The 14,700-nt window shown below is 43.0% G+C and overlaps 1 protein-coding gene and 1 pseudogene across 3 annotated transcripts in view; one reads left to right on the forward strand and one right to left on the reverse strand.

Moving 5' to 3' along the window:
• Znrf1 (zinc and ring finger 1) overlaps positions 1 to 14,700 on the reverse strand; it is a 98,357-nt gene that overhangs the window by 22,660 nt on the left and 60,997 nt on the right. The gene's annotated exons all lie outside the window — the stretch shown is intronic.
• LOC110341445 lies at positions 2,816 to 3,023 on the forward strand (annotated as a pseudogene).

Below are 14,700 nucleotides of genomic sequence, written 5' to 3' on the forward strand. Positions count from 1 at the left end.
TTTGAAAAACAAAAACAAAAACCAAACCAAACAAAAAATCCAATCCCAAACTGTCCCCTCCCCCAAAAAGGGAGAACTTGAGGCTATAGAGACGGCTCAAGGGTTTTAAAAGTTCTTGCTGTGCAAACCTGACCAGCTGAGTTCTAGTCCCAGATCACAGATCTCTAAATTACTCCTAAATGTTGTCCTCTAGCCTCCCAACATGTGCCATGGCATACATGTATGTACACATATAAGTAAAAATAATTTTCTTTTTTAAAGTATAAAATGACTTATATACTTTTATAATATACTGTGAACTCTAAGATGTCATCATTTGTATGAGGCAATGTTACCAATCTTCCACAGAATGGGGAGAAAGCTGTCAACTATAAGATATGACTAGGTGGCATGCAACATTTTCTTTCTTTTTTTTTTGAAATAGAGTTTCTCTATTATGTAGTTTTGGCTGTCCTAGAACTCACTATGTAGACCAAGGCCTCAAACTCATGGAGATCTATCTGCCTCTGCCTTTCCCAAGTGCTGGGATTAAAGGCATGTAATACCACACCAGGCTGAATAACAATTTTTCGAGTTGCTAAATTTTGAGAAGTATATGCAATGAAAATATGAAAATGCATATTTAAACAAATTACAGGTTCAACTACATACTCAATAAAGTTATTATTTACTTTATTCTTGTTATTTGCTGCAAGCCAGAACAGGTTCAGTGAAGGCATCTACAGCTGGAAGCAAAGGAAACTGTGCACAGAGGCACCTGGGGGCTCCAACCCATCCTGCTACATGACAAGTCCAGTCTGGCCCAGCAGCATTCCAGCCACATAGAGACTAAGAAAAGCACAGCTAAATCAGGAGCTCAGGCTAGTCACTGTTTCACACTTCTTTCCTTTTCTTTAAGTCGTAAGAAGGGCTACTTATGCCAAGCGGTGGTGGCACACGCCTTTAGTCCCAGCACGGAGACGGAGGCAGGAGGATTTCTGTGAGTTCGAGACCAGCCTGGTCTACAAGAGCTAGTTCCAGGACAGCCTCCAAAGCCACAGAGAAACCCTGTCTTGGTAAACAAAACAAAACAAAAGAAGGGCTACTTAGGAGGGACAGGATGGTGGATGTATAAGAAAATGAAACCTTAGCCTGAATGTGAAATCAGGTTTCCAATGACTGGGAAAAGATGAACACTGACTAATTATTTCTTGTCGCCTGGCTACCATGCTTGGACAAGTTTATAGGCATCCCAACTGCCACACAAAAAATGTGGGCGTGTAAGGACTCCAGGGTGAACATTTGGCTTGCATTTTGGAGATGTCTTATTTAAAGGAAGGATTTCAACCTTCTACTGAAAGATGAGGATGGTCCAGTATCTAAGGGATCAAGCCAGAATTTCTTCTGGAACCCAGACACCAGGGATTACCTAAAAGCTAGGTGATTAAGATGTATACATCTAGCTAGAACATGCTTATTTAGCTAAGTAGCATGTTCTACTTTCACCTGCCTCTCCTGTGTCCATTTCATTCTCCACATACCTATATTCCTGGGACCCAATAATTCTGATCACTGCTAGTATGGACTTTCTAGTATTTGGGCAATGCCAAAGAATATTCTTCAAGAACAGGTGAATTCCCTAACTTGTGCCTCATGACATCAGTTACAGTTGCAAGAACAATGACCACTCAACCTCTAAGCCATCTCTCCTACACCTCAAACTGTAACTGGAAGCAGTGGTAGCTTTTAATTCTAGCACTCAATAGGCAGAGGCAGGTGGATTTCTATGAGTTCAAGACCAGCCTTGGTCTGCATAATGAGTTTCGGAATAGCCAGGGTTATACAGTGAGACCCTGTGTCAGGGTTTTCATTGGTGTGAAGAGACACCATGACCAAGGCAACTCTTATAAAGAAACCTCAAAGCCCACTCCCACAGTGACACACTTCCTCCAACAAAGCCATACCTAATAGTGCCACTCCCTATGAGATTATGGGGGACAATTATATTCAAACTACTATACTTTGTCAACAACCAAAACCAAAACAAAGAAGAAAAGCTGGTCTCTAAGTAAACAGGGCAATTATCAGTGGCAAATGACTCCTGGGTTGTCTCTATAACAGAAAGGAGTATTACTTTTTCCAGCCCCAGGGACAGAGTAGGAGCCAGGTGCTGGTGGTGTAAACTGAGCCTCATTGTAGCAACAATCCTCAGCATACTTCCAAAGAAAACAGGATTGGTCTTGGAATTGCCTTGTAGCAGGCTTTCTTCTCCACTGGATAGAGACTGTTTCCTAAGTCCTGAGGCTCTTTATTGATTTAGTTAAAAATCCCAATACTCAATTAACTTTCCTTTCCCCCCCCAAGAGATGCCAATTTTTTATTCAATTATTATATGTATATTGGTGTTTTGCCTACACACACACACACACCTGTGCATCACATGTAAGAGTTACAGACAGTTGTGAGTTGCCATGTAGGTGCTGGGAATCAAACCTGCGTCCTCTGGAAGAGTAGTCAGTATTCTTAACCTCTAAGCCATCTCTCCTACTGCCAGCTTTCCATTCCATTATTTAATAAGGGAAAAGAGGGTGGAGACGGAGAGAGGGACGGAGGGAGGGAGGGCAAGAGCATGAGTGCTTGGAGAAGAAAAGGTCAATTAAGAAAGAGAAAAGAGGAAGGTGGGTTGAGCAAGCCATGGGAAGCAAGCCAGTAAGCAGCTTTCCTCCATGGCCTCTGCATCAGCTCCTGAGTCTGGGTTCCAGTCCTGCTTGGGTTCCAGTCCTGCTTGAGTTCCTGACTTCCTTTGGTGATGAACATCGATGCTGAAGTACAGAAGATGCCAGTGATCAACACTGAGGATCTGACAGATGGAAGTAGACCAGCTCAAGAAGGAAGTGACACTGGAAAGATGGTTTCCAAATGTTGTGTAGTAGTAAGGGATTACACTGAGAAAAGATATGGAGAGGATCCCCTAGTGAAGGGGATCTCAGAGGACAAAAATCCCTTCAAGGAGCTCAAAGGAGGCTGTGTGATTTCATAGGCTGTGTGGGGTGGGGGTGGGGGTGTTTCTTAGGCTATTTAAAATTTTAATGATAATGCAAATTGTCTTCCTATATAATTAAACTTTTACATGTTTAAGTTTATAAATTTTAAGTTTTAATACAAATGAAAATGAAATTATAAAAGAAATTTAAAAAGAAGAAAGGGGGAAGAATGATACCAAGAATCCATACTGAACCTACTTCTGGATTTCTAAAGGCACCCCATTAGTTGATTGGAATTTTTCAATGACAAGAGAGAAAAATGCTTGAACATATTACCAGATCATGATTAGTATAACACTGGACTTACTGGCAAATGGCCATGATAGTTAATTACTCTTATAGAATAAAACTATTTGTACTGTGCAACTTAACATCTGTTAATACCAGTGGTCCTGGCTTTCACATCACTGTAAATGCACTAGAAGGTTCTTCTGAGGTACTTACTATAATCCCAGATTGCAATATATATGCTGGTCAGGCTCATGTCTCAAAAATTAATTATCAGCTCAAGCTTGAGCCCTAACACATAACAACAATGAAGTTTGGATTTTTGCTTGGACTTAGTCCTGGCCCCTTCTCACTGGCACATGGAGGCAGATACTCAGGACATAGTTCCAAAGGCCACACTGTGTTTTGAAACAGCACCTAAAGAGAAAGATGCTAGAATGGAGTTTCTCTAAAGGCAGTGGGGCAGCATTTAGCTCTACCAAAGTGCCAGTGTCTGAAAAGTCTTCCTGCTTTTCTGTCACCCCAACTAGAAAGATCCTAGAGTACTATGAGATACTGACCAAAGGGTCAAAGGAATTTCCTCGAGTCCCTCGGTACAGCACCAACAAAAAGGACCTCCAGTTCTAAGATCCCTAAAATAGTATGTGATCTGTACTAAGCCATGCAAGGCATACTATTCCATTGTTTTTCTTCTCCTCTGGCTCAGATTACTTGACTCTGGTAGATAAGAATGAGGAAGTTGAGGGTGGGAACAAGGAGGCTGAAAGAAAAGACTCCAACATAGTAGCAGGAACACCAGGACACCTCATAAATCTTTACTGTGACAACAGAGCCAAGGTTAAAAAAGTCAAGGACCTCCTAATGATAACAAGCAATCTGCCTGGCAAGCAAAAGGTCTGTAACAGAATGTTCCATCACAGTAAAGTACGAGTCAGTAGATAAAATACTATATCAGTATGCTGTCTGTGTACTGGACCTTTCACTCATAAATGCTTATAAAATGAGAGGAGCACAGAACTGAAAATTCCTTCTTCACTTTGACATTTTGCCTTGAAGAGTATTTTTATATTGGTTTTTAACATTTCCTCATTTCCAGTCAGCACATCAGTTTCCCAGAAGATTGGCTGCAGGAACATAAATATTGACAAATACTGCTTATTGAAATGTGTGGAAAGAATTAAAAAGTAAGCATCTAGACAGAACAGAATAGAAAAATACAGATCTAGATTCAGCACTCTAGTATTAAGCTTTCTCTTCTACTCAAAAGAAATGAAGCCAACATTAGGGCACTTCACCTGCGTGTGGCATGTGTGCATGGGGGGTGGAGGGACAGAGGGCAGTCTGAGGTATTGTTTCTCAGGCACTGTATACCTACCTCTGTTTTTTTGGAGACAGTGTCTCTCATTGGCCTAAAACCTGCCAACTAGGCTAGGCTGGCTAGCCAGTGAGCCCCAGGGATTTGCCTGTTTCTGCTTCCCCAGGCCTAGTTTATGTGTGTTTTGGGGATCCAATGCAAGTCCTCCAGGCAAGCATTTTACTAACTGAACTACCTCATGTGTAAATCAGGAGTGCTTTTACTAACCTAACCTTTAAATTACAAAATATATGTACACGTTTAAGCAATGTGTGCTGGGCAGAATAATGGCCCTACAAAAACATCCACTTCCCAATCCCAGAATCTGTTGGGAATGTTACTTTACATAGAAAAAAAAAGTCTACACTGCTGTAATAAATGAGAGAGTCTTACAACAGGATGCGATTGCCCAGTGGGGCCTAGAGTATTCCATGCATCCTTTTAAAGAAAGGAGAGAAGCATGAGAATGTCAGAGGAAGAAATACAACTATGGGAAGCATTGGGAAAAGATCTGAAGACTATTTACACTGAAAGCTTCAAAGATGGAACAAGGGGTCACAACTGGAAATGTAGATGACTGCCAGAAACTGGGAAGGAAGGAAATGAATTTTTTCCTAGTGTCCAGGGAGAACCTAATCTTGTTTGTTTTGTTTGAGACAGGATCTCTCTACACAGCCCTGGCTGTCCTGGAACTCACTATGTAGACCATATTAGCCTTGAACTCACGGAGATCTGCTTGCCACGATCTCCCAAGTGCTGGGATTAGAGGCGTGTGACATCAAACCTGGCCCAAAGCATCATATTTAAAAAGTAGAGCTTGAGCCTGGGTGGTGACACGTCTGTAATCTCAGGAGGCAGAAGAAGGAGCATCTCACTGAGTTCAAGGCTAGCCTGGTCTGCATGGTGAGTTCCTGATAGATAGGGGCTGGAGAGAGCCTGTTTAAAAAAAAGAGAATTAACTGGGCATGGTAGTATACACCTATAATTCTAGTATTCCGGCAGTAGAGACAGATGGAGTTCCAGACAGGGTTACATAGTGAAAGCCTTTCTCAGAAAAGTAAACAAAACAGTAATTGGGATTCCTTGGTCTTCCTATAATTTATCTGGGATATCTTATGCTAAATACTGTGGACTGGGTGGCTTAAACAGCAAACATTTATTTCTCACAGTCCTATTGACTTAGATGTCCAAGATCCAAGGTGCTAGTAGATGTGATGTTTGGTGAGAGCCTGTTTCCTGGCTTGCAGGCAAGAGCCTTCTGTGTGCTCACATGGTAGAGTGTGCTGGTATCTCCTCTATCTCTTCTGAGGGCACAGCCTCATCATGAAGACTCTACACCTCCCACAGACCCCTAGCTCCAAACACCATCACACCAGGGATCATGGGATTCCATACAAGACTTAGGGGTAGAATATAAACTTTCAGCCCATAAAGTACAGGTTTCAGTGAAAATGTAGCTGTTGGCCACATTCAAGATAGGCAATTAAAACAGTCTGTCCATTTATGTTTATTCTGTATTGAACAGTAAGGATATACACAGCAAAACAGTAAATATAATTTCTACTCTTGGCGAGGCAATGGCTGGCCCTTAGGGAAGAGAACAGAAATGGTCACAGAGATCCCATCCTGTGACTGTGGAGCCTTCAGTGCTGGTGAGTATACCCCATACACAGATTCTTGGACTCTTGGGATAGACTCAGGATCCATCAATCTCTAGGAAAACTACACCAAGTTCTCAGGGAAGTGTGCTTTTCTGAGAAATGGATTCACAGATTTAGATCGTTAAGAGGGTCTAAGCTCAAAAGTTCGGAACACTTGTATAATGAAAGATCCCAAGTGGAAGATTAAAACATGTAATAATAGGTATCTCAGAAATAGCCCAATCGTTTACTTGATGAAACTCTACAGGATGAAACTCTAAAGGATAAAAACTGAAATAGGCCCTTAGTGTTCTACACTTCAAGATCAGGGTCACTTATAACTGATAATTTAAGGAGTCTGGTGGTATACACCTTTACTCCCAGCAGAGGCAGGCAGATCCTAATCATATAGAAAGAGCTGTTTGCACTGAGTATATTTTCCTGTTTCCTCCCTGTCCCTTCTGTACCTATCCCACACTTACTAAGGTCACCAATGACCTCTACATGATACTATCCTAAACTTGACTCTTGAACACTTAGCAGCATTGAGAGATGAGCTCCTTTCCTACCTGCGTACCCCCTCCCTTGTTGCACCTGCTTTTTGGTACCTCTGACACCTCTTAGATAACCTGTCTAGAATAGCCCCCTTTCTCTACTCTTACTCACCCATTAACTTTACTTTTTTCTTTTTCTTTTTCTTTTTTTTTTGGTTTTTTTTCGAGACAGGGTTTCTCTGTGTAGTTTTGGAGGCTGTCCTGGCACTCGCTCTGTAGACCAGGCTGGCCTCGAACTCACAGAGATCCGCCTGCCTCTGCCTCCCGAGTGCTGGGATTAAAGGCGTGCGCCACCAATGCCCGGCAACTTTACTTTTTTCTTAGCGTTCACTTCTGCTGCATCTGAGATCAGTGGCCCCTGTGACAATAGTAAGTTCTGGGGGAGCGAGCTAGCCTTTTTTTGACTACTGTACCAGGCTTAGAGGTTCCTGAAAATATCCACTGGATGAATGAATTACACTTTATGGGACTGTGTGAAGGACCGTGTACTTACTGGAAAGAGATGACCAATTATGGGTATGTGAACCTGTTGTTGGAGTTTACTCCCAGCACAAGAGTAAACCATCTACCCCTCAGTTCTAGCAACCGCTGAAACCAGGGCAAGGGTTAAGTAGGTCAGGCAAGTGTGTGTACCACGGAATGTCGGTTAAGAACCCACTGTTTGTAGGCTGCTTCCTGCCAAAGATAACAATTGCATGTGCCTACATACAGACTGCTACCAGGCTGTGGTGAAGGGAACTGTTGTGGTTGGCTCCTGGGCAGGCCAAACCAAGTCACATTAGGCTCATTCTTCCTGTCAACAAAAGCAGGTGGGGCCCTTCCATCAACTCCACTAACCCCACATTCACCTCCGGATACCCTGAGACAGTTTAGTAGACCACCCACACCCATCAACAAGCAGGCACAAGCAATGCATTAAATACACATAAAATGGCAGATCTTTTTTTTGGGAGGGGCAGGGTATTTCTGTGTAGCCCTAGCTGTAGACCAGGCTGGGAGGGAGGAAGGGAGGGAGAGGGAGAGAGGGAGGGAGAGAGAGAGGGGGGGGAGGGAGGGACTGCGGGAGGGACTGCGGGAGGGACTGCGGGAGGGAGGGAGAGGGAGGGAGAGGGAGAGGGAGAGAGAGGGGGGAGAGAGAGAGAGAGAGAGAGAGAAACTGGTAGGACCATGACATGTGTTTGGATTAAAAACATACATTCTTGAAAGTCCTCAGGGGTTAGAGATATGACACAGTGGCTAAGAACATTGTCTGCTCTTCCAGAGAATCTAGGTTTGATTCCCAGCACCCACATGACATCTCGCACTCATCTATAACTTCAGTTCCAGGGATCTGACACTCTCTTCTGGCTTTTATGGGCCACTAAGCCATCTCCCCAACTTCCTCCCCTTTTAAAAATGCATTCTTTTACCTAACTAGATAACTGGTTGGCAAAATGATCCAGGATTTGAGGGCTGGGGAGGGGGACAGGAGGATTGAAAACAGATGCCTTAGTTCCTCCTATAAGTCACAGAATGGTGGCCTTCTTGTAGTTCACACATGGGAATGGTATGACTGGTGGCTTACACAGTTTCTGCATCTTCGAATAATGGTGGAGGGCCTTCAAACCCCTCAACCTCTTCATGGCAACACCTCTTATCACAATAAGGGCCTAGGATTGCTGCTCACTGGGCCATCTAAAAGTAAATTGTGTTTACTCTTTTTTTTTTTTTTTTTTTTTTTTTTGGTTTTTACGAGACAGGGTTTCTCTGTGTTGTTTCGGAGGCTATCGGTCCAGCCTGGCCTCGAACTCACAGAGATCCGCATGCCTCTGCCTCCCGAGTGCTGGGATTAAAGGCGTGCGCCACCACCACCCGGCTTATGTTTACATTTTTAACCTACAGAAGGAGAAAAGACAATCTATCTAAAACTCCTTCCTGTTCTAACACTTGATTGGTTGCAGAAGGGCATGTGTTTGAATATTCTAAAATATGGCTAATTACTATGTGTGTTACACTGTATTTGATACATACATCAAATATACTACAGGATGAATCCATTTTCTCTATTTCACCTTAGCTTACTACACGCCAGGCTCTGGGAAAGACACTGATGAACACACATGGAAGGAAAGAACTGCTTTACGGGACCTCAATTCCAACAGGGGACACAGATGATTAAATAGGAAAAACATGCCTCATAGTCTGCATTATGATAGAGCTATTGACAAGGTGACAGAACAAGGAGCAAAAACTACACCAAAACTTTTGAGGCTAGGATGCCAGTAATGTCAAAAGAGAAATCCGAACTGTGACTAAATAACAAGGAAAGCCAGCTAGGCCTTATGGTGACCAGTGAACAAGATGAGTTCTAATGTGGCTGCCTCAAAAAAAAAAAGACACCATCATACAATATTATACCTATCAATAGCTAGAAAGTGTAATTTTTCCCAAACACTCTCTGTACTATTATCACTCTCACTGCCCCCCAAGAATTCTTAACACCCCTCATTTTGTGCTGAAGTTTATTTCCCTTACCACGAGTGGACTTGGAACTATTTGGACCAGGAGTATAGCAGGACCTTTAATCCCAGCACTTGTGAGGGAGAGAGGCCAGCCTGGTCTACAAGAGCTAGTTCCAGGACAGCCTCCAAAGCCACAGAGAAACCCTGTCTCAAAAACCAAAAACCAAAAGAAAGAAGGAAAGGAAAGGAAAGTAAAAAGGAAAGGAAAGGAAAGGAAGGAAAGGAAAGGAAAGGAAAGGACAGGAAAGGAAAGGAAAGGAAAGGAAAGGAAAGGAAAGGAAAGGAAAGGAAGGAAGGAAGGAGGGAGGGAGGGAGGAAAGAAAGGAAAGAGTATAGCAGGAATGTCATACTGTACAAGGTTGGGAGATACAAAGGATATGGTTGCTGCCTAGCATTTTTAGGAGCATGCCCTCACAACTAGTCACCATGCTGGAAGCTAGACCATATAGAGACCTTGGAGTGACAACCCTTGCAGAGGTCTCTGAGAGCCAGGCATGAGTGAATGAACTATCTGTCTTAGTTACTTTATACTGCTGTGATAAGACACCATGATTAAGGCAACTTATAGAAGAGTTGATTTGGGGCTTACAGTTTCATAGTGTGAGAGTCCATGACCATAAAGGCAGGGAGCATGGCAGGAGGCAGGCAGGCGTAGGGATGGAGCAGTAGCTGGGAGCTTACATCTTGATCCATAAGCAAGAGGGGAGAGGGAGCTAAATGACAATGTGTGGGCTTTTGAACCCTCAAAGTGACAAACCTCCAACCAGGCCATACCTTCTAATCCTTCCAAATAGTTCCACCAACCAGGGACCAAGTATTCAAATACATGAACCTATGGGGAGTGGGACCTTCTCATTCAAACCACCACACCATCCAAAGATACTGCCTCTAGATTTTCAGCTGAGACTCCATGCATCATGAAGTAGAGGCAAGCTGCTCCTATCATGTCCACAGTTGTTGTTGTATACTATCAAGTTTTAGGATATTTTGTTATGCAGCTGCAGTATAAGAACAAATGGATAAAGTATAGTTCATTTGCATAATGGAAACTATTACAGAAAGGCTAATTAAAGGTCTTCAGCACTACATTACAATATGCTGGCTGACTCTCAAACAATGCCCAGTGAAGGAGGCAGACCTGCAAGCACATACTGTTTGGTTTTACCTATTTTAAATACAAAATAAGTCAGACAAATCCGTTCCAAGGCAGGAGGGCAATTACTCCATGGGGCAGTGGCAGGGAAAGGGTATGAGGTCGTGTCCTAGGACACAGGTCATACAGGAGTGTTCAGTCATCAAGACACACACTCACAGGCTGCAGAGATGGCTCACTCCATAAAGTGGGCCCCATTTGGATTACTAACACCCATATAAAAAGTTGGGGTAGTAGTATATGTTTATAAACCCGTGCTGGGGAGGTGGAGCCAGGAGGATCTGTGGAACTTACTGTCTAGCTAGCCTGAGTCAGCAGAATTGGTGAGCTCCAGATTCAGTGAGAGACCCTATCTCAAAAATAAGGTAGGGAGTAATTAAGGAAGACATTTGATATAAATATCTGACCTCCTTATACATACATGTGCATACACACTAACATGTACACGCCCACACTATACATAGAAAGATGTACACACACACTAACATGTACACGCCCACACTATACATAGAAAGATGTACACTTGTGATACACTATTAAGTTCTTATAAACTATTAAATACTTTGCTGTTTATCTGTTTGCTTTGATAAGAGACTTACTCTGTAGCCCTGGTTAGCATAGAACTTACTTTGTAGATTAGGCTGACCTTGAACCCAGAGATCCACCTGTCTCTGCTGGGATTAAAGGTGTGCAAGCACGATCCTGAGTTGGGATTGCCAGCAGTCATATAAAAATATAAAATATGGGGGTATGCATTTGTAACCACAGTATTGGGAGGAGACAGAGAAGTGGAGTAAACGGATTTCCATAGCTTGCTCGTCTGTCAAGCCTAGCAGAATCAGTGAGCTCCAAGTTCAATAAGATGTCAGTTCTCAAAAATTAAAGTGAAGAGCAATTTAGAAAGACACCCAACACTATACTAAAACTCTCCTCCCCACCCCACCCCCACATATACCTAGAGAGAAAGGCAGGCAAAAGATAGACTAACCACTCTGGCAACAGCGCAGTTTGGGAGACCCTGAAAGCTTGTAGAGCAGTTAAGGAGTTGCTGCTATTTAGGCTATCGGTGGTGTGAGTGGACAGAACCAGGCTTCACTGCCCTGCCAAGCCCTGGTAAACATGAAGGTCTCCTATGCTATTGGGGCCTTGGGCTGGTGCCCAATGGGCCATCTGGTGGACTCAGAATCCAGAAGGGACATCTGGTTGACTTGACTCTGATTATTGAGCTTTTTGGCATCCACTAATAACTTGTGCCAGGCTGTAGTACATAGGTTAGCTTAGATGCTGCCAGGTGTGGTGGCCTGTTAACAGCACTACTCTCTTGGAAGACGGAGGCAGGGAAGATCACACATTTGAGGCTATCCAAAGCTATAAGGCTAGGCTGTGTCTCAAACAACAAGTCAGAGGAATGAGAGTTCAGACAGCAGAAGTTTTCCATTTTATGGGCAAGACACAGAGAAAATCACCTGGTGGATTACATGAAGATGGGATCCTAGAAGAATGGGTTGCTGGAAGGATGGTAAGGGAAGAAGATTCTGTTTTATACACTAAAAATTTGGGAATCTGACAAAAGAAAAAACATAGCTGTTTACTTGCTGTAAGTGGTAGAAGCTGGGAGTGGAGATATGGGTTGCAGTTATGATTAGAGTAAGTAGTGAAGCAAAACATGTGTGTGGAGCTGGAGTGGAGTGGTAGCATGAGGATAAGGAACAGGATAGATCAAATATGCCTAGTCTGAGCAGCTAAGGGAGCCATTCACAGCACACTAAGTGGTCCCTTCCCTGTCCTCTATTCTTCCATCTCTAACATTGGTTCAACTTAAGTTAAATCTTGAAGAGGGTGAATTAATTAATGCTGTTCACACCTCCGTCAAGAGAGCAGTAGACATCATTTTTTTCTGAATACCTCAGAGTGTACTGCTTCTCTTCAAGGTATCAGCTTGATTCCACCCATTTGCTGAATGAGGCTGGGGGAGGAAGAAGACCAGAGAAGAGCCCCATCTTTCTTAGTACACACAAAAAACTAGGTGAAGCAGCTTTAGGCACATTTTCCCAAAGAGGAAAAGGCTTAGTAAATAGGGGAAGAGATCACAGCGTGAAAAGGAAAGATTATCCTCTGGCTTTGGCCAGGAGGCTAAGTCTGCATGTTGGACTGGAGTATTATATTTTGTACCCTGGTGGGAAGATAGGCTATAGCTACAGAAGCAATGGGGGAGTTTGCTGTACAGATACCAGTCCCATCCCAACACTATGGCAACTGATGGCAGGGATTTCAAACACACCCAAAGGTCACAATACACAGGACCACCCAGGTCTGTGCTTGGGTTAACAAATATTTGTGTGGCATCAATAGGTAAAACTAATCAAGTAGACCAACAAGAAGAGGGAAGTGGTGTAGACTAGAACCCACCTTAGCCTAGGAAAAGAATTATCTCCTCCTCACTTGCTCTTCTTCCCGACAGGATTTCCGGGAGCCCAGAATGCTCTCAAACTTGGCCAAGAACCACCTTAAACTTTTGATTCTCCTTCTCTACCCTACAGTTTTGTACCACTACAGGTGGATTAAGCAGTGCTGAGGCTTAAACCCAGAGCATTGGTGTATGGTAGGCAAGCACCCTCCACCAAACTACAACCCCAAACCTCTCTCATCTCTTAAGAAACAGCTATATATTGCTGGGCAGTAGTGGTGAACATCTTTAATCCCAGCATTTGGGAGGCAGAGGCAGGCTACTTCTCTGAGTTCTAGGCCAGCCTGGTCTACACAGCGAGTTCCAAGACTTCCAGGGCTACACAGAGAAACCTTGTCTTGCAGGGGGGAGGGGGAGAACAATGACGACACACCAGCTTTGTAGGACTCTAGTTTATGAAAATATAAGTTATTTAATTAATTCCCTATGTACAGATGCAGAGGCTATGCCCCATTTTTTTTAGTAATAGAAACAATATTCACTTGGTACTTTGGGTACTTTTTCTGTTTCATCCTTTGGGTAATTTCATAACATTAAGTTACTTAGTTAAGAACTGGACACTTTAGGGCATTCCACCACTCAACAATAGTCACAGCCATAACCTCTTAAAACTGGCCAGGGCCTCAAGGTTCAGTCCTTCCTTGACTTTATTTTCTATACACTCTCCCTCCTGAGTGTCTAGACTTTGAGTATCATCTGTGTTATTGCCTGTGTGTGCATTTACAAGTCTTTCATCGCTTATCTAACAAAGTTGCCTTCTATTGTCTTTATGGTCTCTTATCCATAAACTAGGAACCAGTGATGCTTTGGGATTCAGATGTTTCCAGACTTAAATATCCTATTATATTGTAACGTGTGTTCTTTCCCACCAGCTGCCTGGGTCCTGCTGCTGTCTCAGCCCCCAAATAACACACGAGCTACTATATTAATTATGAAGGTGATGGCCGTTTGCTATGGTTTCTTAATGGCTAGTTCTGACTTAACTATTAACCCATAATTACTAATATATATTTTTATAAGGTCTTATCTTACCAAGAACACCAGACTTGCGCCCTCTCCTCCCAGGATTACATGGCGACCCTCTACTCTTGACTACATTTCCCAGAATCCTCTTCGACTCCCAGTTCCACCTATCTTGCTTCCCTATTGGCCAACAGTGCTTTATTTATCAACCAATAAGACAACATATACATAGAAGGACCTTCCACCATCATTATATAGTACTCATGTAACATCTAGGATAGCACCACACTTATTGCTAACAGGAACCACTAAAGAAATCGCTGCCTTGGAGGACCATGAAGTTTTATCATTAGATCATCATCAGTCACCTGGCAATTAAGAGTTTGCAATTAACAGTTTGTAAAAGTGACTGGCTCTTTGCAATGGGAGAAATGCACCTTTACAAGGGAAAGATCTTATAGTCATCACCTTAACCAAATGATCAATTTACAAGAACCAATGATGGAAAACTGGTGTTTGTTACATGCCTCATCACATGACACATGAAGTCAATTAAAAAAAAATCAAAGGGCTAAAGGAACAGGCTAAAGAACAATCTTGAGGAAACTAAGATAATCTAGAATGAAGGCCATTCTAGAAATCAACTCATTCTGTCTTTGCAGAAAGCCAATGTCAGGCTGGAGGTGTAGCTCAGTAGTAGAGTGTTTCTATTACACACAAGGGCCTATCTTCAAATCCTAGCTAACACATACATACCACACACACACACACACACACACACACACACACACACACACACACACACACACCACCGTAC

The sequence above is a fragment of the Mesocricetus auratus genome, unplaced genomic scaffold (genome assembly GCF_017639785.1).
Source record: "Mesocricetus auratus isolate SY011 unplaced genomic scaffold, BCM_Maur_2.0 Super-Scaffold_6723, whole genome shotgun sequence".
Taxonomy (NCBI): Eukaryota; Metazoa; Chordata; class Mammalia; order Rodentia; family Cricetidae; genus Mesocricetus; species Mesocricetus auratus.